Source organism: Phocoena sinus, chromosome 5 (genome assembly GCF_008692025.1).
Source record: "Phocoena sinus isolate mPhoSin1 chromosome 5, mPhoSin1.pri, whole genome shotgun sequence".
Classification (NCBI taxonomy): Eukaryota; Metazoa; Chordata; class Mammalia; order Artiodactyla; family Phocoenidae; genus Phocoena; species Phocoena sinus.
In genome coordinates, this window is record NC_045767.1 from 8,503,840 (window position 1) to 8,531,815 (window position 27,976).

Below are 27,976 nucleotides of genomic sequence, written 5' to 3' on the forward strand. Positions count from 1 at the left end.
ATTCTGAAGGCAGTTCCAGTTTGGGGAATTGATTAGAATAAGAGAAATCTGAATGTTGATACATCAGTTGGGAGGCTCTTTTGATAATCCAGGAGAAAACTTTTTTTGACCTGTACAAAATTTAGTTTTAGCATACATGGACCCATAAGAAGAGAGTCATAAGGAATGAAAGATGTAAGACTCAAAGCAATAGTATTTTCAGCTCTTAGAACTGGACTAGACATGGGAATTAAGAAAAATGACTAGTCAAGGATGGCTCCCGGATTTCTGGCTTTTCAATATAGTGGATGATTGGCCTTCTTTGAAATAAGGCACACCAAGGGAATTCAAGATTTATATATGTTGAATAGAACAATTTTCTATTTTTTTTTAAAGTGTAAATGTCAAGTTGGCAATGTGGAATATACATAATTAGATGAAGGTAACTTTCTTTTTTCTTCTTCATACTAGCTTGTGCTCACCAATATTCATATATTTATTTCTTCCTTGAGTATACTGTTAAGCTATATTTTCTACTCTTCTGTAGTTAAAATGGGTATATTTTGCTACTGCTCACATTGAGATGTGGAATCTACTCCCTGTCCTGTCAAACAAAGACTGGCCTTAATGATTTGCTTGACAAATAGAAAGTGGTAGAAATGAATCTGTGTAATGTCTGAGACTATATTAACTAGAACCTTGCAACTTCTGCTTTAGTATCTTGAAAATTTTTCCTGGAAGCCAGCCACCATCTTCTGAGGAATCCCAAGAAGCACCATTGAAAGGACCAAATGGAGAAGGAATGGGGTCCCTGTCCAATAGCGCAGGTAGTCTCCTGACCTACCAGGAGACTGCCAAGACCAATTTACCAGCTATTGGTTGAGATATCAGGGGGATGGATGCCCTATAACAGCTGATATTGGAGCACAAATAGAAAGACAGATTATCCCTGTCCCAATTTTTGACCCACAAAATTATGAGTAAAACAAAATTATTTCTAATCACTAATTTTGGGGTAGTTTGTTGCGAGCAATAGATAACAAGACTACCTTTGCAGTTAGCTATGAATTTGTGGCTAAGTTCTGGTCAGTGGTGTTGACACGCTACTTCCATGATTGGACCATAAAATGTAAATCCCTCAACCATCATTATCACTGCACTTCTCCATCCATTAGCTTAGTAGAGAGGACTTTGAGGAGGAACTAGATAGAAGAGGTCTGAATTCTGCATAACTGCATTGAGAAGAACCCCCCATCCCCCGACTAACCCATATTGGACTTTAATATGAGCAAATTAAAAAATAAACTTTTGTATTTTTATATTACTCAAGATATGGACATAAATTATTTCAGCCCTCAGCCTATTCTGAATAATATAGAAATTATATTGTAAGTGAAATTATGTCATTCAAAAGTGGAAGAAAGGAGGGGAGTAAAGAAAAGAAAGAAAGAAAAGAAAGAAAGAAAGAAAAAAGAAAGAGTGATTGGCTTAACATTTGAAAGCAGATAGCAAAGAAACAGATAAGTCTTTTTATTTCATAGTTAAATATTAGGCAACACTGCTCCATGAGAATTTTAGGGGATTAAAGAGTCAGATAATTATGGTAATTGCTATTAGCCATATAAAATATGATATAATAAGAAAGATAAGTTTAGACAAAAATTGGCTGGTTTGCAAATAGAAATGGAAAGCCATAGTAAGATTTAAGAAAATGGTGGCCTTTAAAGGCATGAAAATAAATATTTTAAGAATCAGAAAATTATTTCTTTATTGAGGCCATGGAAGTTCTTGAAATCATCTAGAAATAGTATGCTGGGAGAGACAAAAAGAAAGTTCTGGATGGTGAGGCAGTGATGGCCCAGAAAACCCTAAACTTTGATTCTGTAGCAATTGCGTATCCAGAAACTGTAGCCAATTTTGGCTTGAGTTGGTTCATGCTGGGAACACGGCCTCAGATAAAAGTTTACTTCTCCTCAAATAAATGCTAGTCTTTAGGAAATGCCTTTGAGGTTTGTGAGGACAACATACATCTATTCTCTGGCATACTTCATAGATGTGAGTCCTACAGAGAAAGTCCTACAAAGAGACTATCATCTATGATATGGGGTAACACAAGCTCTCCTTCAAGTTTCAAAAGAGCAAGTATAATAGACATCTTGGAAAATAAGGATTTATCCCATTTTTTAATGAAATAAAGAGTAACTTCAGCTCAGTGAAGCTTGCAGCATTATTTAACAACTTGTTTGCAGCATTAGACTTCTGAAACTAATTCGGAATTAGCTTCTTGGGAAGCACCACTCTTAAATGGTACTCTGTAAGGACATAGTTTATATGGAGCTTCTGTTTTCTTTTCTGGCCAGAATTCTAAACCATTGTCTAGAAACAAAATCTATCTTTTCCTTCGCAGAACAGCCTTCTCCCCTGCCCTCCATCCTTCCTTGAATGACCAGTTATTTAAGTAGCCCTAGGATTCCCATATCAGAAATGGTGGCTGGATAAAGAGACTGCTTTTTCTTGAGAGAGTTGTTGATCCAGAACGAAGTATTGGAACTGATACATACCCTGAGACAGATCATCTCTTTCCTTCTAGAGTTACCACTGGCACTCTCTAAGAGCTTTCTTTCTCTATAAACAAGCATTTAAATCTTCTTTTCTGTAGAACCTATCGTCAACTGAAATAGTACATAAGTTTTTCCCATTTATTGATTGATAGTTGTTTGTCTTCCCTTGCTAGAATTTAAACTCTTCTCTAGATGTTACACTTGACACTCTACAGAATTTCCTAACCCCCCCCCATATTTTATCTCCATATAAGATACCATTGTACATATTCTACACAATCATTTATTTAGTATTCGTCTTACTTTACTGGAATTTAACCTCCTTTTGGGCATGTATTTGTGTCTTTCTGATCTCTGCCTAATCCTCAGTGCCTAGGCAGAGTACTGCCACTTTGCACAGTCCAAGGGTCAACATTCCCTTCTTATGCTCTGCCTGAAAGTGTCTGGCATGGAACAATTGATAATCTTAGTCAACAGGTACAGAAAACTACCTGAAAACAAAGCCAACACATTTGTTGTGAAAACTGAGTCATGAGAGACAGAATGAATGAGAGGTATTTCCAGAAACACTGGGAAGAGCAGAACCCCTTCAACTTCATGCTGCCCAATTCAAGATGCAAGAACAACTGACTTTTCTAGGCTTAACTTAGTTAGTTATGAGTTTTTGGTCATTTTCACCTGAAGGAATCATGATTAGTAGAAAAATTATGAAGCATTGGAGGTATTGTAAGTCAAAATTCCAAAACTGTAGGATTGATTGAGTCGAGGTGGGACCACAGTGGAGGGATTATAATCCACTCCTTAGCTTGAAGCCTTTCAACCTGTATTTTGGAATGGAAAACACCTTGTTAAGAGAGGTACTTTTCTATTTATGACTAAAACAGTGGGTATATTGAGATTGGAATTAAACGTGGAACGATAGAAAGGATGTCGGGTTTTGTTGGCTCCCTCTTGTGGCCGTCCTATAGACATGCTGTAAATCTCAATCCGAAAAGGGCAGCCTTCCTAGACCAGGCTCTTTACTGGTGGGAAATATTGATAGTATACCAGGCAGGAGTCTTCAGATAATCATGTACTTTGAAAGTTTATAAAAGCCACATTCTCTGCTCAAATACAATCTTAGCATAAGCAGGAGGCAGGAGATCTAGCTGGAGAAGGAACTAGACCCCGAATCAACTTCCAGGGAACCAGCCTGGGCACAGCATGTTCCACACCATCACAGTGTATGCAATTCTTACTCTAGGCAGAAGATAAACAGAGACTACCAAGCCCTGAAGCCTGCTACCCAGACCCAGAATCTTCAGGTTTAAGGCCTAATTTCAAGAGACGTGATATAAAAATAGATATTTGGAGCTCTAAGTCAAAGAAATGCTAGTCGACCACAGCTCAGATTGAAGAAGATGCATTGTTGGCTATACACCTACACTGATGAATTAAGGTCAACATTTGCAAGTATCTGAGGCAGTTCATAGGCTAAAGAAAATCGTCTTCAAGGGTCATCACATAATTGGCATTGGACAAAAATAATCTCCCAGAAACAAAGCTGAGAGCGGACAGATTGCCTTACCAATTAACTCATTGCACGGTCATACTTAGGATTCCATGATTTATTATTTTTTGAAAATGGGGTATATTGATTTTCTTTCTCCTTCTATGAAAGTGGATTTGTAATTTTCAAGTAATTATATCCCTTATACCATTATAGGACGTTGTTAATGGTCATATAATTTATCACTTTGGGGAAGTAGCAGAATAGCAAGGAGGTATATCCAGGGCCTGATAAATAGGAATGTATAACATAAAAATCCTGTGATTGGAGCTTAGTGCAGTGATTAGATAAGTTTTGGGTTGTCCCTCTTGGTAAAATAAAAGAACATATTTGGTTTCATCTGGGATAGTGATATTTTGTTAGGTAGAATTTTTTAAAATTACAATAAAGCTATGGATAAATGTTTAGCATTCAAGAGGCTGAATGTATTTTAGAACTACTCTCTTAACTGGCAAGAGTTCCAGCTCTCTTCCCTTTCTACCTACTGAGGTGTCTCTCAGTCTATTTTATTTTATTTTATTTATTTTTTAAATAATTGATATGAGTGCCAGGAAATTATAGGACCTTGTAAGCTTGGACCTACCAGTAGCCATCTTTCCTATCAAGAGGAACACACTGAGAATAAAGATAAAACACAAGAAAGGAAAAAACTACAAGATGAATAAGAATGGAGTCTAAATGACAATATCCTGATGGCATTTAGTTATCTAAATCCAATTGAATCTGTTTTTGGTGTCACAGTCAGGCTTTTCATTCATATAAGCCAATTTATCGCTTCTCTCTTTGCATGAATTAGTTTAAACTAGAGTCCCTTAATTGATTAATATAGTTTGTAACCCAGTGATACTCATATCTCACTATTGCTGTGATTTCATTTTTACCTACATACTGTCGTGGCCTGGGAATACTTGCTAACATTATAGATATGAAGAGACAGAGAAGCCCACACAAGAAAGGAGGCATTATCAATGTTTCTAAATGCTGCAGAGACTCTAATAGGATTAAAAAATAGGATTTATTAATAATGAGTTTGTGGAGAGGACAGTTTTAGTGGAATCGACATATATCTAGATTGTTATATGCTTATTTCACACATACTCCATAAATTTTCAGAATTGCAAACTGAAGGATCAGTGAATTTAATTCATTTCATCTATACTGTTTCATCTGCCTATTTCTCAGGCTAAGAATTATCATATTGGTAGTAGAGTTGACAGTAAGGGATTAATATCCAATATTTCTCTATGTTGCTGCCTTCAGAAAGCCAGCAAATTCTCCTAAGTTTCTCTTCTTTAGTTTGAAGGACAAAACTAAATCTGAAACAAAATTAACAAACCTATTTATTCATAAACTTGAGGCAAAGAAACCCATCTGTCATCTCAAGTTTCATCAGGGGTTCAAAGAGTTAGAAAGAAGATTACATTTTAGAGAGTAAAAAGAGGAAATACTGAGACAGTCTTTGGCAAGCATCCTATTAAGGTGGGATTTGGGGAAGTGGATGGGTCTTTCTAATTAGTCTTCATGTACACTTGGAAGTCCTTCTTTGGCTGCAAGGGAACAAACAAGCAAATCTGGGGGTTGGGCAAAATGAGATGTTAGTCAGAGGGTACCAACTTTCAGATGTAAGATGAGTAAGTTTTGGGGATCTAATGTACAACATGGTGATTACAGTTAATAATACTGTATTGTATATTTGAAATTTGCTAAGAAAGTAGATATTAAGTGTTCTCACCACATTTAAAAAGAAAAAGGTAACTATGTGAGATGATGGATGAGTTAACTTGTCATAATCATTCCCCCCCCTCTCTCTATATATGTATATATACGTATATATATATATATATACGTGTATATATATATACGTATATATACACATAAAATCACTACATTTTACACACTCTAAAAAGGTCACATTGTACAATCTTAATATATACAATTTTTATTTGTCAATCATACTTTAATGAAGTTGGGGAAAAAAGTTTGGGAACGTTTCAAAAGTGAAAGGATTGTTCAATGTCATGAGTGGAGGGTTTTCTGTACCTGACCATTTCCTAGAACAAGTAAATAGTGATGGAATGTTTTTTGTGGTCAAACTGTCATAATGGATCTTACTGTGGGGAAAGTTGTAGCTAGCTTGGCAGACAGCTACTAAGTACTGCACAAAAAATTACTAAATATCTCAGTCAATGTAGCATTGTGCAGAAAGTCCATTCATTCATTCACTCACTCATTCAACAAATTTTTTTGAGCTACTATAATATGTTAAGTGTGTTCTTGGAAATACAGTAGTGAAGAAATGGGTTTTACCTCATAGAGTCACATGCTACCAGAACTGCAAAAACACAGAACAAAAACCAAGATAATTTCAAATGATGGTAACTGTTATATTAGGAAAGAGAGAGACTGGAGAGAAAACCTGTTTTTGAAAATATATTTAGAATTTTCTGAGGATGTGGCCTTTGAGACAAGATGAAGAATGTTATGAAGGAATGAATTGAATGTCAAGAATGTGTGAGCCATGCGAAGATTCAAAGAAAGAATTTAAAGGTCAAGAAAACAGCTAACATAAAGCTCTTAATTCAAAATGAATTTGGAATTTGTGAAGGACACCAAAAAATTTAGTGTGGATGTTACATAGCTAATGGGGAAGACAGAAAATTGTAGGGAATAAGACGGAAAGATGGCAGCACTTGACCATGTAATGTCTTGTAGACCATTAGATGGGGGCTTAGATTTTATTTTAAATATAATGTGCATCCCTTGGAATATCATAAGGAAGGGAGTATTGCTTCCCAACTTTTATGTTTAAATATAACTTTGGCCACTGTGTGAAGAAAAATATATAAACAGGTAAGCTTGGACAGAGAGGAACCAATAAGGAGTTTATTATGACAGTGCAGGCAGATGATGGTGCCTCGAACAGGTGTGATAATGTTGAAGCTGGTGGGATGAGTTTATATTTGGTATACACTTTGAAAATAGAATCAAAATTTTGTGGATAAACTGGATATATTGTGTCAGAGAAATCAAATATGTCTCCAGTATATTTTGTATGAGTGATTGTGAGAGTAAGTGTTACTGAGATCAGGAAGGAACATTAGGGTAGGAGAACGTTTGGTACAGCTATGATTGTGAGTTCTGTTTTCTACATGTTGACTTTGGGATGTTTTAGATATCCAAGGAGTGTTGCTGAGTAGGCCATCAGATGCATAAGTAGGAGCTCAAAAGAAAGGGCAAAGCTATAATACAAAACTTGGAATCATCATTATAAAAATAATACTTAAATCATGGGATTGCCTACAGAAGGAGTATAGTTAGAAAAGATATGAACATGGAGAATCAAGCTGATTTTTGGATTATGTTGAGGAAACAGGATTAGTAAGTGGATTTGGCAAGATGGAGGTTATCACTGACCTTGAAAAAAGCAATTTTAAAGATAGGAAGAAAGCAATTTAAGAAACCTTAAATTTAAGGGGTCAGAATTGATTTAATGATTGTTAGAACTTTAAGAATACTGAATTATAATAGAAAATGACACATTTGTGTATAATGTTTTTCTACTATATAAAAAGTGACTTGCATTGTTTTATGTAAATATCATCAGGTATAATCTCTATGCTTTCTTTAATTCTTTCATTCTTTAGTATTTACAGAGACGTCTCCTATGGGTCAAGTAAATTGCTGTTCATAAGGTATAAAATTAAAGAGTAATTTGTGATATGCTGTTATATATTTATTGCATTTATCTATGTATGTGGAAAATTAAGAAATTATTGATTTATGGAAGTGTTTTAAATAAAATTGGATTATTACAGCATGTGCCTGTATAGGAATGTTTTGGAGATAGACAATAAACTAAAATACTTATATTTCACTCTTTGTACTCACGCATAATTGCAGGTTAAAAGCTTTTCGATATTGTATTAAAATGAACTCAGATATCTGAACTGTAACCTACCAATTAATATATGTATAATATTTGTTTTAGGAGTCTATTAATTATATGAAGATTTCAGTGTAATACTTAAAAGTTATATAAGTTTACATTATTTTCTATTTACACTGTGAATTAAAGGATTAAAGTTACATAAACATCAAATTGAATAACTGTTCAATTTTCCAATTCACATTTCAGGGTGGATGTGGGTTTATTGACATTTCCTTAAATTGCAGCAATGGAGAGATGACCAGTACTTTATTACTGACAAATAATGACTGATATATGGAAAGTAAATTTTCTTTTCACATTTTACCTAAATAGGTATTTTAAAATTAAAAGTGAATATGAAAATTTTATTTTTGATGCTCAATATGTTTTCTCTGAAACACTTTTTCCCTTGTCAACTCTGAAAAGGCAATCTACAATTTACCTTTTTTCAGCTTTTTCACAGATCAGCAAAAGGGAAGAAAACATGGGATATAAAATGACTCTAGTTGATTTGTAATTCTTGGAAAAAATTAATGAACTGATTTTAAGGCTTACAGTTTCCCATATTAGTTTTTGATAGATGAGGTACTATGTAAACTTTCCAAACCATATGTGCCAATCAAATTCATTCTTGACCTACAACATATTTTTCCGAGCCCAGACTGTTACTTTATCATAGTAAACTGCTACAGATAAAATGTCTCTTCCTTGTATTATAATTATTTTGAATGTTATCTCTATATGTTATTCCATATTTTTATTATTTGCTATCTAACATCAATGAATATAATAGGCACTTGAAAAGTGAATACTACCCTATATAAATTTATATTTTCTATGTAGAAAGGTGAAATTGTTAAAATATTAATTTTCTTTCAAATGTCTAGTCCAATTTTTTTTAGAAAAACAAATTCTATCACAGTCAAGCATTTAGTGGACTAGATGCAACAGGTCAAAATGTCATGGCTACCCACTAGTCCACTATTCCTCAAATGCTATTTTCAGTCTCACAGGGGTTTCTTGGTTCTGTCACTATGTAAAGTACAGCTTGCAGTATTTGGACAGTTTCTTTTCCTGAAGATTAATTTGCCATTAGTTGAGCCTTTATGAGAGAATAAATTGATGTCATATTTGTGACTGGTCATTGTTATGAATTACTTAATAATCATTGGTAAGTAGAAAACAAGTACAAGTGATAGAAATTATAATTTGTGTCTACACATGACGTATAAATATTCCTTGAGGTATTCTTATGAATCTCTTGTGAAATACATTAGTCATATTTTTCTATTCCTCATTTGTAAGAGTCTCCAATGTGATGGAAAAAATAAAGTGTGGCTTGTGGTGCTTTTGAGCCAAGAAGAATTAATATTTTATTCTTCCTCCTTTATGAGAAAAGAAAATAATTAAACTATATTTCCTCTGCAAAATTACAGTAGTTCTGTGCAATATGAAGCACATTAGATTGAAATGATATTTCTACATTAAATGGATGTCCAAAAAGTTGAACAAAAATACACAGTATTTTATCAAAAGCAATTAATCTTTTTTCATCCAGAGTATGACATTTCACTGTGTAATTGCACAGGAAATTAAAACTCTTTTCATAGATTTAATAATGAGACATGGGTTTCAAAATAATTGTTTTTATTGAGCTTTGTCATCCTAAGGCATGATATGCAAGCTGTGACTTGCAACTTGCACCTCTGTCAGCTCCAGTATGAATTAGAGAAAAACAATAAGGGGCTCCAGTTGGAACCCACCAGGGCACAAGTAGGTGCCAAAAATTCAAGCAAATGTCTAACATTTTTATTTTTACTTTCAAATCAATTTCTCTGCCTGGCATACTGTGTTATGCAGCTCTAAAACTACCCATAAAAAGTTTCCACATTGACCTTCCTTTATAAACATGTATAAACATGCATGATGGCTATCGCTTTCTACAAACATTTCTATGCATTGTTTGGGTGTTTAAGTGTATCTACAAAATTGGATTTCAATGTTCACATGATGAAATATAAAGCAATAGTAAAACACCATTAAATAGTAAAATAGTGCTTTTATAAATGAGTACAAGTGCCAAAGATTTGCACATTACATATTCTAAAGGCTAAATTTGATAGATAGATAGATAGATAGATGATAGATAGATAGATAGTAGATGGACATATGCCATATGTGTGTATGTATGTATAATCTGAAAAACACAGAATCTTTTTTTATTATTCGTTTTGGAATAAATATCTGTTTTCTTCCTCATCCTAAGTACTTTTTATTTATAAATCTGTTATAAGGGAAGAAGTATTTATGAACTCATACTGGGAAGAAAGAATTGCAGTTCCATTTTGAGAAAAAAATCCTAATTTAGCAAAATGGTGAGAGAGAAGACAGCAATATTCAGTTTCAAAGCTGAATACTCAGCTAAAACTCACATGTTCAATTTGGTTGAAATACGATAGTGTTTAAAATCAAAGAATCTTAAAATCATGTATTCCAATTGTAACAGCTCCTTTGTATGTTGTAGCTGTTAAATTAATATTTCTGAATCAAATTAAAGTCAGGATGATTTCCCCTTAGAACATTACTTTGTATATTTTCTACCAAACATATTGGAATATATACTTAATTTGAAAACTTCCCAGGTGCATGGTGGAAGCAGATAAAAGAAATTTTCTCCAGAGTATACCTGGGAAGAAAATACGTCTGTTTACTACAGAAAATATGCTGCCATGTTGCCCATTCATGAGATAAAAGAGGCAAAGTGTTAATTTTTATGTTCCCAATCAATGACACAGCTATGTCATCCACAGGAAGACACTGGAACTCACCAAAAAAGATACCCCACATCCAAAGACAAAGGAGAAGCTGCAATGAGATGGTAGGAGGGGTGCAATCACGCTAAAATCAAATCCTATAACCACTGGGGGGGGGGGTGACTCACAAACAGGAGAACAATTATAGCACAGAAGTCCACCCACTGGTGTGAAGGTTCTGAGCCTCATGTCAGGCTTCCCAACCTGGGGGTCCAGCAACGGGAGAAGGAATTCCTACAGAATCAGATTTTGAAGGCTAGTAGGATTTGATTGCAAGACATTGACAAGACTGGGGGAAACAGAGACTACACTTCTGGAGGTCACACACAAAGTAGTGGGTACATCAGGACACAGGGGGATGGAGAAGTGACCCCATAGGAGACTGAACCAGATCTACCTGCTAGTGTTAGAGGGTCTCCTGCAGAGGCACGAGGTGGCTGTGGCTCACTGTGGGAACAAGGACACTAGTAGCAGAAGTTCTGGGAAGTATTCCTTGGCATGAGCCCTCCCAGAGTCTGCCATTAGCCCCACCAAAGAGCCTATAGGATCCAGTGATGGGTCACCTCAGGCCAAACAACCAACAGGGAGGAAACTCAGCCCCACCCATCAGCAGACAAGCAAATTAAAGTTTTACTGAGTTCTGCCCAGCAGAGCAACAGCCAGCTCTAACCAGCAGCAGTCCCTCCCAACAGGAAGCTTGCAGAAGCCTCTTAGATAGCTTCATCCACCAGAGGGCAGGCAGCAGAAGCAAGAAAATCTACAATCCTGCAGCCTGGAGAACAAAAACCACGTTCACAGAAATACAGACAAAATGAGAAGGCAAAGGACAATGTAAAAGATGAAGGAACAAGATAAAACACCAAAAAACAATTAAAAGTAGTGAAGATAGGCAACCTTCTAGAAAAAGAATTCAGAATAATGATAGTAAAGATGATCCAGGACCTAGGAAAAAGAATAGAGGCAAAGATCAAGAAGATGCAAGAAATGATTAACAAAGATCTAGTAGAATTAAAGAACAAACAAACAGAGATGAACAATACAATAACTGAAATGAAAAATACACTAGAAGGAATCAATTGCAGAATAACTGAGGCAGAAGAACAGATAAGTGACCTGGAAGACAGAATGGTGGAAATTACTGCCGTGGAAGAGAATAAAGAAAAAAGAATGAAAAGAAAATGAAGACAGCCTAAGAGACCTCTGGGACAACATTAAATGCACCAACACTTGCATTATAGGGGTCCCAAAAGGAGCAGAGAGAAAGGACACAATAAAATATTTGAAGCGATTATAATCAAAAATTTCCCTAACATGGGAAAGGAAATAGCTACCCAAGTCCAGGAACAACAAAGAATCCCAGGCAGAATAAAACCAAGGAGAAACATGCCAAGACACATAGTAATCAAACTGACAAAAATTAAAGACAAAGAAATAAGTATTAAAAGCAGCAAGGGAAAAGCAACAAATAACATACAAGGGAATCCCCATAAGGTTTACAGCTGATTTCTCAGCATAACCTCTTCAAGCTAGAAGAGAGTGGCACAATATATTTAAAGTGATGAACAGGAAAAACCTACAGCCAAGATTACTCTGCCTGGCAAGGATCTCATTCAGATTCGAAGGAGAAATCAAAAGCTTTATAGACAAGCAAAAGCTAAGAGAATTCAGCACCACCAAACCAGCTCTACGACAAATGCTAAAGGAACTTCTCTAAGTGGGAAACACAAGAGAAGAAAAGGACCTACAAAAACAAACCCAAAACAATTAAGAAAATGGTAATAGGAACATACATATTGATAATTACCTTAAACGTAAATGGATTAAATGCTCCAACCAAAAGACACAGTTTCACTAAATGGATACATAAACAAGACCCGTATATATGCTGTCTACAAGAGACCCACTTCAGACCTAGGGACACATACAGACTGAAACTGAGGTTATGGAAAAAGATATTCCATGCATACGGAAACCAAAAGAAAGCTGGAGTACAGTAATCAGATAAAATAGACTTTAAAATAAAGAATGTTACCAGAGAAAAGGAAGGACACGAAATAATGATCAAGGAATCAATCCAAGAAGATATAACAATTATAAATATATATGCACCCAACATAGCAGCACCACAAAACATAAGGCAATGCTAACAGCTTTAAAAGAGGAAATTGACAGTAACACAGTAAGAGTGGGGGACTTTAACACCTAACTTACACCAATGGACAGACCATCCTGACAGAAAATTAATAAGGAAACACAAGCTTTTAATGAAACAATAGAACAGATAGATTTAATTGATAGTTATAGAACATTCCATCCAAAAACAGCAGATTACACTTTCTTCTCAAGTGCACATGGAACATTCTCCAGGATAGAGCACATCTTGGTCACTAATCAAGCCTTGGTAAATTTTAAAAACTTGAAATCATACTAAGCACCTTTTCTGACCACAGAGCTATGAGACTAGATATCAATTACAAGGAAAAACATAAAAACACAAACACATGGAGGCTAAACAATATGTTACTAAATAACCAAGACATCACTGAAGAAATCAAAGAGGAAATCAAAAATTACCGAGAGACAAATGACAATGAAAACACGATGATCCAAAACCTATGGGATGCAGCAAAAGCAGTTTTAAGAGGGAAGTTTATATCAATACAATCCTACCTCAAAACAAGAAAAATTTCAAATAAGCAATCTAACCTTACAGCTAAAGGAACTAGAGAAAGAAGAACAAACAAAACCCAAAGTTAGTAGAAGGAAAGAAATCATAAAGATCAGAGCAGAAATAAATGAACTAGAAACAAAGAAAACAATACCAAAGGTCAATAAAACTGAAAGCTGGTTCTTTGAGAAGATAAACAAAATTGATAAAACAATAGCCAGACTCCTCAAGAAAAAGAGGGAGAGGACTCAAATCAATAAAATTAGAAATGAAAAACAGAAGTTACAATGGACACTGCAGAAATACAAATCATCATAAGAGACTACTACAAACAACTCTATGCCAATAAAATGGACAACCTGGAAGAAATGGACAAATTCTTAGAAAGGTAAAACCAACCAAAACTGAACGAGGAAGGAATAGAAAATATGAACAGACCAATCACAAGTAATGAAATTGAAACTGTGATTAAAACTCTTCCAACAAACAAAAGTCCAGGACCAGATGGCTTCACAGGTGAATTCTATCAAATAGTTAGTGAAGAGCTAACACCCATCCTTCTCAAACTCTTCCAACAAATTGCAGAGGAAAGAACACTCCAAACTCAATCTATGAGGCCACCATCACCCTGACACCAAAACCAGACAAAGAAAGAAAACTACAGGCCAATATCACTGATGAACATACATGCAAAAATCCTCAAGAAAATACTAGCAAACAGAATCCAACAGCACATTAAAAGGATCCTACACAATGATCAAGTGGGATTTATCCCAGGGATGCAAGGATTCTTCAATATATGCAAATCAATCAATGTGAAACACCATATTAACAAATTGAAGAAAAAAACCATATGATCATCTCAATAGTTTCAGAAAAAGCTTTTGACAAAATTCAACACCCATTTATGGTAAAAACTCTCAGAAAGTGGATATAGAGAGAACCTACCCCAACATAATAAAGGCCATATATGACAAACTACAGGAAACATCATTCTCAATGGTGAAAAGCTGAAAGCATTTCCTCTAAGTTCAGGAACAAGACAAGGATGTCCACTCTCACCACTATTATTCAACACAGTTTTGGAAGTCCTAGCCACAGCAATCAGAGAAGAAAAAGAAATAAAAGGAATACAAATTGGAAAAGAAGAAGTAACAGTCACTGTTTGTAGATGACATGATACTATACACAGGTAATCCTAAACATGCCACCAGAAAACTACTAGAGCTAATCAATTAACTTAGCAAAGTTGCAGGATAGAAAATTATTGCACAGAAATCTCTTGCATTCCTATACACTAATGACGAAAGATCAGAAAGAGAAATTAAGGAAACAATCCCATTCACCATTGCAACAAAAAGAATAAAATACCTAGGAATAAACCTTCCTAAGGACGTAAAAGACTTGTACTCAGAAAACTATAAGACACTGATCAAAGAAATCAAAGATGTCACAAACAGATGGAGAGATATACCATGTTCTTGGATTGGAAGAATCAATACTCTGGAAATGACTATACTACCTAAAGCAATCTACAGATTCAATGCAATCCCTATCAAACTACCAATGGGATTTTTTTTACAGAAATAGAACAGAAAAATCTTAAACTTTGTATGGAGACACAAAGGACCACGAATAGCCAAACCAATCTTGAGGGGAAAAAATGGAGCTGGAGGAATCAGGCTCCCTGACTTCAGACTATACTACAAAGCTACAGTAATCAATACAGTATGGTACTGGCATAAAAACAGAAAGATAGATCAATGGAACAGGATAGAAAGCCCAGAGATAAACCCACGCACATACGGTCAACTTATCTTTGATAAAGGAGGCAAGAATATACAGTGGAGAAAAGATAGCCTCTTCAATAAGTGGAGCTGGGAAACATGTTATTTAAAATCATGTTATTTAAGCGGACAGCTACATGTAAAAGAATGAAATTAGAACACTCCCTAACACCATACACAAAAATAAACTCAAAATGGATTAAAGACCTAAATGTAAAGCCAGACACCATCAAACTCTTAGAGGAAAACATAGGAAGAACACTCTATGACATAAATCACAGCAAGATCCTTTTTGACCCACCTCCTAGAGAAATGGAAATAAAAACAAAAATAAACAAATGAGACCTAAAGAAACTTAAAAGCTTTTGCACAGCAAAGGAAACCATAAACAAGATGAAAAGACAACCCTCATAATGGGAGAAAATATTTGCAAATGAAGCAATTGAAAAAGGATTAATCTCCAAAACATACAATCAACTCATGCAGCTCAATATCAAAAAAACAAACAACTCAATCTAAAAATGGGCAGAAGACCTAAAAAGACATTTCTCCAAAGAAGATATACAGATTGCCAACAAACATACGAAAGAATGTTCAACATCATTAATCATTAGAGAAATGCAAATCAAAACTACAATGAGGTATCATCTCACACCGGTCAGAATGGCCATCATCAAAAAATCTAGAAACAATAAATTGCTGGAGAGGGTGTGGAGAAAAGGGAACCCTCTTGCACTGTTGTGGGAATGTAAGTTGATACAGCCACTATGGAGAACAGTATGGAGGTTCCTTAAAAACCTAAAAAAAAGAACTACCATGCGACCCAGCAATTCCACTACTTGGCATATACCCTGAGAAAACCATAATTCAAAGAGAGCCAAGATGCTTCTTTAATATAAAGCCTTTTCATGTAACTTTCCCTTTTTAAGTTTTATATAATATGCTTATTTCAGGAAGTGATGAAAAGATTTATAAATGTTCAAAATATGTTAATATAGGTGTCAAAAATAAAATTTTAAATTTATAGATGTACTCCTCATATAATTCTAGTTCTATTTCTAAAGCAAATTAAAATTATATTTCTCATTTAATTTATTTAAAAATAAATTAGTTTTAGTGTTATCTTTTAAAATTTAGTCTAATAAATAATGAAATTTTCCATACTATGAGATGAACTAAGGCATATTTTTAAAATATGTTCATATTATCCCATGAAATTAAATGTAACAAATGTCAACAATATGTAATGGCCAAGTTTTACTCAATATTAATCGTTGGAGCTTCTACTGAATCATTCTACCAGTTCAAAATTTGATGTGAGTGCATTTTTCTTTGCTAGTAACTCTTCATAAAGTAAAGGATATTATGGACAAATTTGTTTCACAAGCAAAGTAATGGTAGTGGGAAGGAATGCAAACAGTTATCCTATACTTCTTTATTGACTGTGTGATTTTATGATTGTCATAAAATATAGATTTCAAAATTGTGAAACTGAACTTTTAACTGCGGAATAGGTTTTGTGGTTTGAGTATTAACCCAATTGATAGTTGTGGCTTATTTTCATCCATAAAATGTAAATGGTTATACTACTTACATGAGTTACAAAACAGAAATATTAAAAGTTGGAACAGTTTTCAAACCAAAATTAGAAACTTACCCAGATATGTGTGCACACACAAGTGTAATATTACATGCATAAATCCTACAAAATCCAGGTTGATTATGATTTATTTTAATTTAGTATGATAAAACATACTTAGTCATAAATTTAGCATACTACAGAGCATTCATGTATCCTAAAGCATCAATGAGCAGTAAAATAATGCTATATCAGTGTCTTCTAAAAGATTTTATAAAAATATTTCCTCTTAGGATAGAGTTTGATCCTAAAATCTTAATAGAAATATAGAAACTGAAATTATAAATTTTATTGCTAAGTAAGTAATGATTGAGAAAAAAAGTGTATTCTTAAGACTTGTACATGCCTTAGTTACTCACATAAAGTATATCATTTTTATTAATAAAATGGATTTTTAAAACTACCTCATATAATTTTGTAGCAATTTCAAAAAACTTGTTATTTAAGTGGTTTTGTTTCACTTACTTCTAAAGAAGATGACCTCACAATCACAAACATATGTCATTACAATTCATAAGAAGCAACATTTCAGCTTTATAGCTAGAAATTTGAGAGAATTCAGATTTATTTTGCTTTTCAGGACAGTGAGAGGGTTGGCCTAAATAAATATCAAATTTAAATAAATATGTTTCTTCATAGTCTCTTAAGGTACAAGAAATATTTACACTTTCAAAGTAAGTAAAAATAAATATAAACATAAACATTTTCCTAGGCTCTAACAAATTTGACAAAAAATTAAAAACATGTTTTAGGTACTAATAGTTGTGTCACAGAAAGCAAAGTATTTCACCTACATCATGAAAATGTATGACAGTAAGCAATAATAGCTTACATATTAGAGAAAAAAGTGAAAGTTCATATTTAAATAAATCCAAAGCCACAATTCCTACGTGCCAGACCTATGCTTAGCCAAATTATTTATTTATTTAACTTTGATAGTAAGGAGGCTTTCATTTAACAGAAGATTCATTTCTTAATAAGAGGACAGAGATTTCAGGTATTTGGAAATCAAGACAATTTTAACTCTTGAGAGGCAGTGAGAGAGAGAGACGGAACATTGAGCAATATGGGAATTAGTTGCAGCATAACATAACTGCAATTTACACAAGAAACTATACAGATAATTTGTTTTGCTTGATTAGCAATGACTTTAAAGGTCAAGCTTCTTCCCAATTTATTACCGAGAATTAATTTAGGATGCAATAAAACCAGCTGTGGTATTAGACACACAGAAAGTTAAGAACTGATATTTCCTAGGTGTTGAAGTCTAGGTCAGGTAATATTTACTTGAGCATGTATCAAAACAAAATATTCTGGACTGTAAGACTGGTTGAGATTCAGTAAGTACATGTGAAAATAAAAAGGTTAAAAGAAATGGGACCTGTGCTCTTTCTACACCAGAACAACACATTGAGGTTAAAAGGACAAAGGACATGGAGAGGGGAACTCTAGGAAAAGGAATTTGTTGACAAAGGATATGGTTGAGTTAAAGGTTCTAAATGACCTTCCATTTTATACAATAGACAGAGATGGAACTATAATAATAGTCCCATTTAAGATAAAATCTGAGTCGTTTTGGTGAGTATCTGGTAATAAAAGATTATGCCATTTGCCCAGAATGACTATTTTAAAATGGAAAGTTCTAAAAGTGGTGAAAGGGCAAAGGAACTGGGACCATGTCAGAAACTAAAGGGAAGTGAGCCACCAAAGTACACGCTGATTGGCAAGATTTTGTGAGACAAGTGGAGAAGGAAATATGTGATTGGTGCATATGTAGTAATACTGCAAACTTGTAAGAAATTATATTCATAACTCAAGCATTCAATCAGAAAAATCAAGAAACATAATAGAATATAATATTGTATTTAATTAAAGAATTCTATGATATTTACAAATATTGTGCTAATGCTGCTGTTTGAGTGTCAAGCAGGAGATTAACTGTCTGGTGTGTAGAAGTTTCTAAGCATATGTTTATTAATATCTGCCTTTTCTCCCTGAGCAACATCATCTTTTCCTTATATATTGAGATATGCGTGAGCATTTTATAGAATTTTAAATTCATTTCAGCAGGGTTTAATAATTATTATTCTCTTCGACAGGCTAGATAATTCAACTATTACAGAATAACACAACAAAATATCTGATTTTAAAGAGGTTTTGATCATGTGGATAATTTTCCAAGATTTGCTTATTAGAAAGATTAGTTTAATAGATGGAGTATGGCACCTGAATCATGGTTCAAATCTAGAGTTATGAAGGAGGTAAAAAAAAAAAAAAATTGACATGTTCTGAATGAAGGAAAAAGCCACTGTGGATATAGACAACACAGGAGTGTGGAGCAAAATAAAGTTACAGAGGTGAGCTGACTCCAAATCATTAACGATTTTTCAGGTCAAAATATAATTATATTTTTCTCCTTGCCATGGAAAATCATTGGGAGGTTTCAAGCAGAATAGTGCATGTGTAACTTACATTTACAAAAGTATTCTGGGTACCTTAAGAAGACTGAAATATATTGGGAATTTCCTGGTGGTGCAGTGGTTAAGAATCCACCTGCCAATGCAGGGGACATGGGTTTCAGCCCTGGTCCGGGAAGATCCCACATGCTGTGGAACAACTAAGCCTGTGAGCCACAACTACTGAGCCTGCACTCTAGAGCCCGCAAGCCACAGCTACTGAGCCCTAGTGCCACAACTACTGAAGCCCACGCATCTAGAGCCCATGCTCTACAACAAGAAAAGCCACTGCAGTAAGAAGCCCGTCCACCACAATGAACAGTAGCCCCTGCTCGCGGCAAGTAGAGAAAGCTCACGCGCAGCAAAGGAGACCCAACACAGCAAATAAAGACCCAACACAGCAAAACAAATAAATAAATTTTTTTTTTAAAAAAAGTCATTTCCTCTTAAAAAAAAAAAAAGAGTGAACTATAGAAGACAGGAGAGAAAGCACAGAGACTGGTTACATTGATATAATCGTTCATGTAAATTGTGCAAATAATTTGAGCAAGTAGATGGCAGTGGAAATAAACAATGGACACATTTGACATGTATTTAAAAATAGAGCCAACAAGTATAGTAGATGAATTGGGAGTAGAAGATGTAAGTTATTTGTTGTGAGCAATTTAGTGTATGATGGTGCCAGTTACTCATATGGGCACAACTAAGGGATAATACCTTGTCGAGGGAAAATCAGGAGTTATCTTTGGACCTGTTAAGCTTTAAGTCTTTTAAATGTCTAGATAAAGATGTTAAGTACTCAGTTAAGTTTATGAATCTAGAATTCAGTGGAGTGAAGAGTGTTAGAAAAATCTTTCAGTATTGGGGTTTGGTGGGGGATTAGAGAGAAACCTATTTTTGCAAAGAAAAAATTTCCAAAGACAAGGAGGTAGAATTTTCCATTTTATCTTTTTTAAATGAAGAAGGAATCAATAACTAGAACAGCTGGAAATCATTTGAAAGAATGTATGCATATATATATATATATATATATGTCTACAAATAAAATAGAGATATTTGAGGAAGAGGTGGTAATTTATCATTATTGTGATTACATACATAAAAATCAGAATTTTATGTTTAGTTATATTCCCAACATTCAAATTTCTCTACATAACCACAGGGTTTATTTGAATTTGTAGAAATATCAATACACATTTATATATTTGTACATAGTAGACTAAGAGAACATTTTAAGTATATATTAATTTTATGGTCTCTATGGATGGTTTGCCACATCAATATCTTACAGAGACAGATAGATGTGGTATTTCACTGAATCTGTTTATTACTATTTTGTTGTAAAGTGTTAGTCCTAAAAGAGGTTACATATTTATATAAAGAATGCATCTTTCTTTTTCTTAATCTAAATTATCTGCTGGCTACTAGCATTGAAACTTTAAGATATAATTATTCTTCATCACAATAATACCCAAGTATGTAATATGTGTTAAGTAAATAAAAACCATTTCCGTGGCATTAGCAAACAATTTAGACACTAACGTTCTTTTTCTGTGATCCCCTCTAGATTGCAGTTAGCGCACATCTAGAAAAAAGATAAAAAGTTTATTCTCAAAGAAAAGTTCAAACTGCAGTCAGAAACCTCCACGGACCACACCATGGCAGCTTCATGAGCAGAGTTAGCGAGCCACAAAATGAGAAGGCTTCAAAGAACTGCAAAAGGCTGGAGTACAAAAAAGGGTTTACAAATGTGAAGGGAAAAACAGCGTGAGGGACTCCGAAGGTGACACTCTCATTAGCTATAGACTATACCACAGGAAGAGCATTTAATCGATCAAGGGTGGAGAGTAGAATTGGAACAATGCAAAGAAAATAGCTGCTGGCTTCCCTGGTGGCGCAGTGGTTGAGAGTCCGCCTGCCGATGCAGGGGACTTGGTTCGTGCCCCGGTGCGGGAAGATCCCACATGCCGCGGAGGAGCTAAGCCCGTGAGCCACAACTACTGACTCCGCGCGTCCGGAGCCTGTGCTCTGCAACAAGAGGCCACAACAGTGAGAGGCCCGTGTACCGCAAAAAAAAAAAAAAAAAAAAAAAAAAAAAAAAAAAAAAAAAAAAAAAGCTGCTGACTAAGAAAACTAGAGGGAAAAGCAAAATGAAATATCTCAGGAAAGGCTCTGCCGCTCGCTACTAACCAGCAAAGTAAATTGAGAATGCTTTTTTATACCGCTTATGATCATAATGCAGAGGACAGAAAAGTAGTATAATTGGCAAGGTTAACAGCCATCTTGTCCAAAAAGAGAATATAATGAGATCATAAAGGTAGAGTGGTTTAGCTCTCTTTGTTTCCTACTTTTTAAATTTGTTTTTTATCTTAATATTGAGTTCTGCCTCTTCTGGAAATAACTATGATGATTGAGGGCATCAAATCTATGGCTGAGTAGATTAGAAAGCATAACAAACAAAATAAATTCCCAATGGAAGTTAAATACTGTTAGTTCTTTAAAAAAAAATCACCTGTCAAAATTTGCTAACAAAACACATCAAATGCCACTTATATGTAGTAAAAAAAAAAAAGCAGGGAAAACAAGATAAAAAGTAAGGAACCCTAATAAAGTGAGAACTCTATTTAGGGAACAAATCATAAATAGATCAGCAGAATTTTTTTAAAAAGTAGATAAGATATAGTGAAATATAATGTAAATCAATACATTTTAAATATCTTTAAAGGGCAAATATCTTAATGTAGTACAGAAAAAGGATGATAGTGAGAGTCTTATGTATATTTGGCCTCTAATTTTGTTATTGATTACCAGCTAAATATATTTTTTGGATCAGTGTTTTATGGCTGCCTGTGGTTATTGTGGTATTGATACTTATAATTCTAGAAAATACTGACAATACTGTCAGTGAACTACATTTGAGAAGAGTGGTGACTAGGAAATAAAAGTCAAGGTAATAAATTTGAGCTTAATACTTTGTATTAATTTATACATCCAATATTGAGCAAAATACTGCCTCAATGGGGACATTACAAAAATATTTTAAATGATTTAATGAATGGAATAAATTACCTCACTGAATATCTCCACATTTGAATCCTAAAGAGATATTCGCAGATGTAAAATAATTAATATACATAACAAACTGCATTTTGCTCTTATGTGCTGTCAGTAATTAAGAGAACTTGAGTTCACAGATCTGTATGTTTCACACTTCAGAGGTTCACCTTGTAACCACTACATCTTAGCCTGGTCTAATTTTCTTGTGAAATTAATTAGACATGAAGTAAATACATGTAAAATTAACCCAAATAAACACTAACAATCCTGAAAGATTTTTTTTTTGTAATACTGTTAATTTGAGAATAAAATGTCAGTGAACTGATTACAACTTTGGGGTACATTTGCATTAAAAAAGCAGATCTTCAGGTTTTGTTTGTTTGTTTTTCTCATTCCAATCTCTTTGTATGATACATTTAACTTTATGAGGCTTTCTCACTTCCATTCACTCCAGTGTGACTTAAATGACTGAGTATTAAACTGTGTTGTATGGGCAGTGAATTCCATGGGCATGAACACACTGCTATCCTTCTTTACTATGAAATCTGTTCTTTTCTGGGGAACATGTACAGAATATCATGACAATGAACAAGGCATTCAATAGGCCTTAAATGGCAATGCTGGCAGAATCATTGCCATCAGGGCATGAGAATACTCACTGGAATAGATGTCTATCATAGAGAGGACAAAATTATTGCCTCTTCCATGATGGAAGACACCAATGGAAAGAGTTCAACATAATCACCTTTCCACCAGGTGGGTGAATGATCCTCATTGGAGAATGGTGCCATAATAGAGCATAGACTCAGCTTCTGCTTTTTGCAAGTTTGGCATTCAGCCATGACAGTAAACCAGATGTTGTTTGTTGTTTTGCCAATCTTGTTTGTTGAGCTCATGTCTGACCTCAAACTCTGCTACTGTGGCCACTTTGTACATGGATTCATTGTATAAGAACCAGGAAGGCTGACAATAAAAGCAGGCTAATATCCAAAAGATGAATCATATTGACCACCTGACTCTTGATGGATCCCTCTGTAATGGAGAAATATACATGAACTTTCACAAGGACCACAAATCTCTGCACACTTGGTGCTCATTCTGAGAAACCCAACCACATAGCCTTTCATCATATCCTGTTGTCAAATCTTAAAATCATTTTCTTTCTAGTCCCTTACCAACTAGCCAAATCAATAGGCCTTGCACGTTATTTAGTATAAATTTTAAACTCTAGTCATTTCTCCTTCTACATGAAATGCACAACTGGATGACCTGCTAAAATTCTGCCTACAGAAGTATTTTCCTTTACCATTATCCTTCAGGGTCAGCCATGAGAGGGGCTGAAGTGCAGTAGCAGTCCATTTCCACCCAATGGTAGGAATTCATACTGACCCATGAAATATTTCATTTCTCTCAACTGTTTATAGGGAATAGTTCATGAGGTAGTAGTGTGGGAAAAGACAAGGGCACCAGTAGGAAGTGTTGTGAGAGTCTGAGTCATCTGCTCAAAACTTGTTTAAACCCTGTTTGTGCATAACCTCACCACCATTTCACAATGTAGAGATGCTATTCATATCCAGCTTTGTGGAAAAGAAAGAAATCAGTTCATAAGAGGCTGCTTCGATCAGCTACCATTTGGAGTCCCAAATAAATTATTACATCACTAACACGTCCTTAGAATGAGACCTAAGGAGATTACTTATCAGCAAAGGAACAAATTATATGAAAACTCCTGTGTTGTGTGCTGTGATTCTACTCTGAGGAGTTGATTGCTACTTGGTACTCACCAGAGACATGTGGGATACCACGGGATATGCTGCGCTTAAGGTCTAAGTGACAGGAAGCTTGCACTGCAGTCTGGACTTGCTACACAACTTCTTTGATTTTTCTGACACCCCTAGAAATTAGAAACCTCTCAAGTTACTGGGTGAATGGTTTGAAGAAGCTCACCTAGATATGATAGATTTTGCTTCCAAAATCTTGACAGGCTTCCTTAACTATTACTGTACTTCTGATTGGTAACTGGTGCAAGATACAGCAAGCTATTTTCAAATTTAGAATCTAGCCCCTTCCTCCTTAAAGTATGGTTCCCCAAAAGCAGCACCAGCATGACCTAGAAGCTTGTGAATAATGCAGTATCCCAAGCCCTACTGAGACTTACTGAATCACAATACGTATATTAACAAAATCCTCAGGTGATGTGTGTGTACACACCTTTGGGATTGAAAAGCACTGCACCTGACCATTCAATGGAATCTCACCTTGGAGAAAACTCCTAAATTTCAAGGTTTTCACTTTCACCCTTAGGCGTATATCTGCTTTGCTAAATTATCTCAGTTATTTACTACCCCTGCTCACCACATCAAAATATCATGACATCATTAATGGAGTTGGCGAGAGTAATGTTTAATGAGTTGTCTGCACAGTCAATTACTCCTTGCACCATATTTTGACAGATTAGAATAGTTGACATAGTCCTAAATTAATATAATGAAGATCTACTTCTTTCCCTTTTCAGGTAATGTAAGCTACTTCTGGAAGTCCTTGCTAATGTATATGGAGAGTGATGTAATTGCCAATTCAATAGCGCATATTCATTTGCTCCTAGGTACCTCCACTGGAATAGTGGTTGCAGCCTGATTTATCATTTCATTAACTGTAAGATGATCCACAGCCATGTTCCAGCTAACTAGCAATGTAGTAGATATCATCGCCCTCCAATACTGAATATAGTATTGCTTTCGCTCTATTTCTCTGATAGGAAGCGTCAGGGCCAGGGGTCTTCAAATGACTCTTCCTAACAATAATTAAAATAACACTCAGTGTGCTGGGGGTTATACTCATTGTTGTTTGTAATCCCTCCTAGGAACTAGGGGGAAAGCAGAGGGTTGATGTGTGAATCTAATGGGCCTACCCTAAACATGAGAACTCTAAAACTTCTGGATCACCAGATGATCATTGGGACGTATGCTGAGGTATGGACCATCCAGTGTCAACCCAGAGAGCCAGTGTCTAATAATCCCCCCAAAGCATGGATATTTACATTTCCCCAGTGCAAAGTCAACTGGTATCAGCTAAGTCCCTCTGAGAAAGGCTTAAAGAAAGATTTACGGTATATATTTATGTCAACAGAGGCAGATTTGTTTTTAATTGAGACTAGGCTATCTTTCAAAGAGCTTTGGACCTATGAATTCATTTGAATTTGGAAAGTTTTGCAAGGCCTTCATTTTCAATTGCAATCATTCAAATGTGATGCCTACTCAGCCACTCTAGAAAAAATTTTTTTTACTATTTATATTGGCCACATTCTGTTTTATTACACTGCACAACTGCTTCTCTATATCCTTGCAAGATATAAATTGTTAAGAGCACGGAACACATTTATGTTTTTCACTATTTCTCCCTGGGAAGACCTTGTAATTCTTCTCTTACCTCTAGTCACACAGGTATTTGACCTCTAGTTATAAGCCTGGAGGCAATGAGGAGATGAAGTGAATATTGAAGAGAATGGGTGGTCCACTGGAAGGCAACTGCCTCAGTAGAGGGGCTCCAGAGTTTTCAAGCAGGGCAAGGCTAGTTTCCTTAGAAGGGAAGAATGGGGCCAGAAAGAAGAAAAGAAGCAAACCCCACTACTTTCATGGTGAGTGTATTGAGTAATAACATTAGACTAATTTATTCACAGCTTAAATGATTTTGTGGAATGAATAAGAATGTGTCAGAGAAATGCATTTATTTGTTTTTTCTCCTTGGAAAAAGATAGTCAGAAATTTAGAGAGAATTAATAAAAAAAAGGTATCTTCTGTCACTTTCAAAATTTCTGTTTATAATAAAGATATAAATCTGTAGAAATATAAATAAACTTGATTATGATATGCTATATTAGTTATACTAACTAATAAAGTAAGAGAGAAGCTATATACTGAAATCTTTCTCTTCCAAATGTGCTCATTGCATTTTCAGGAATAAATAAGATGCATTTTCTTTATCAAATAAATAAATTCTAATTGGCCCATTACCTGAAACAGCCATAAGACTAAGCTTACATATGTTAAAATAATTATTTCCTGAATAAGATGACTCTACAAGAAGTTCAAGACAATTAGATTTAACTGAAAATATACAGAAAGTAGAGAATTTTTCAAAAATTAAAAAAACAAAGTAAATAGGTAAAAATTATCAATGAGAAAGTCATTGAGAAGACAGATACTGATCATATATGTAATTGGCATCCCCCCAAAAAAATAATGGTTGAAAACTTTCTGTCTCTCTCTCTCTGTCTGTGAATCATTTTCTCTCTCTCAGTATATATTGAGGGTATATATTGAGGGAGAGAGGTTTCTTTTCAATATATAGATATATATTTCTTTTTCCAAACACCCAGGCAAATTAATAAAATCACTTATAATGGAAACAACATTAGTCTGAAATCAAAATTTTCATAAACAACATATAATAGCAACAGTGGAACAATAATTTCAAGAAAATGAAGAAAAGAATGTGTGATCCGTGATTTTATATTCAGCCAAGTTGTTTTTTTCAGTGCTAAAAAAAAATCATATTTAATGATTTTTAAATATGAGTAACAAACGAGCAATTCCTGGGGAATCTATGAGAGAATGAGCCTTATTTAAGCAAGAGATGACTGAAGAATTTTTGGCAAATAATTTGTGATGAACTTTGAATATATAATCTTGTAAGTTTAAGAGTAAAGCAAAGTTTAGGACAAGTAATAATAACACAGTAAACTGTATGTTCTGCAGTATTAAATAACACAACTAATACAAACAGAAGGATAAAGGGGAAAGGAGAAACACTCCAACTCACTAACTGATACATAAGTAATAAATGGACACAGACGATAACATTTTAAATGGGAAAATTGCTTATGTTGAAATAAATTCTCACTTGTATGTGAAACAGTCTTTCTTTTTGTGCAGAGGGGTGTCAGTTGAAGCTCCACTGGACAGAATTCATTTGCATGTGCATAAACAAGAATTATTTTTATTGCTACTGGTTATCTACAACTCAGAGAGTTGTAAAATAGCTCAAAGGCAGCTGACTAATCAGATAGCTGCAGAAGAATAAGTTCTATCAATACATTTTTTCACTAGAGCTGCCCAGTAATCTTTTTTGTTTATTCTGTCTTAACAGTATTTCCTCCTTTTTATCAAAATAATTCCAAACAAATATTATTCCTGATTGCAAAATAAAGAAGGCTTTATTATGCATGGATTGCATATTTAAATAGGTTCAGCAAGAGCATTAATTTACCTATGTGCCTTTTTATATTTGCTGTGCTGAATATTTTCATAAGGACTCTCAGGTTTGACTTTTAAAAACCTCTACTATTTGCTATCACAAAACTAGGAAGCTAAGCTCAATAAACTCCTCCAGATTTCACCTGCAGAGTTTATAATTTGTGTAAAGCTCTCTCTTCTTGAGATCTCAAAAATGTTCTAAAGATCCTTGACTTGCCAAGAAATGATCTTTCTTATCATCTGCAAGGCTGAGAAGCTTGTAGGCCAGGTAGCAAGTCAATTTT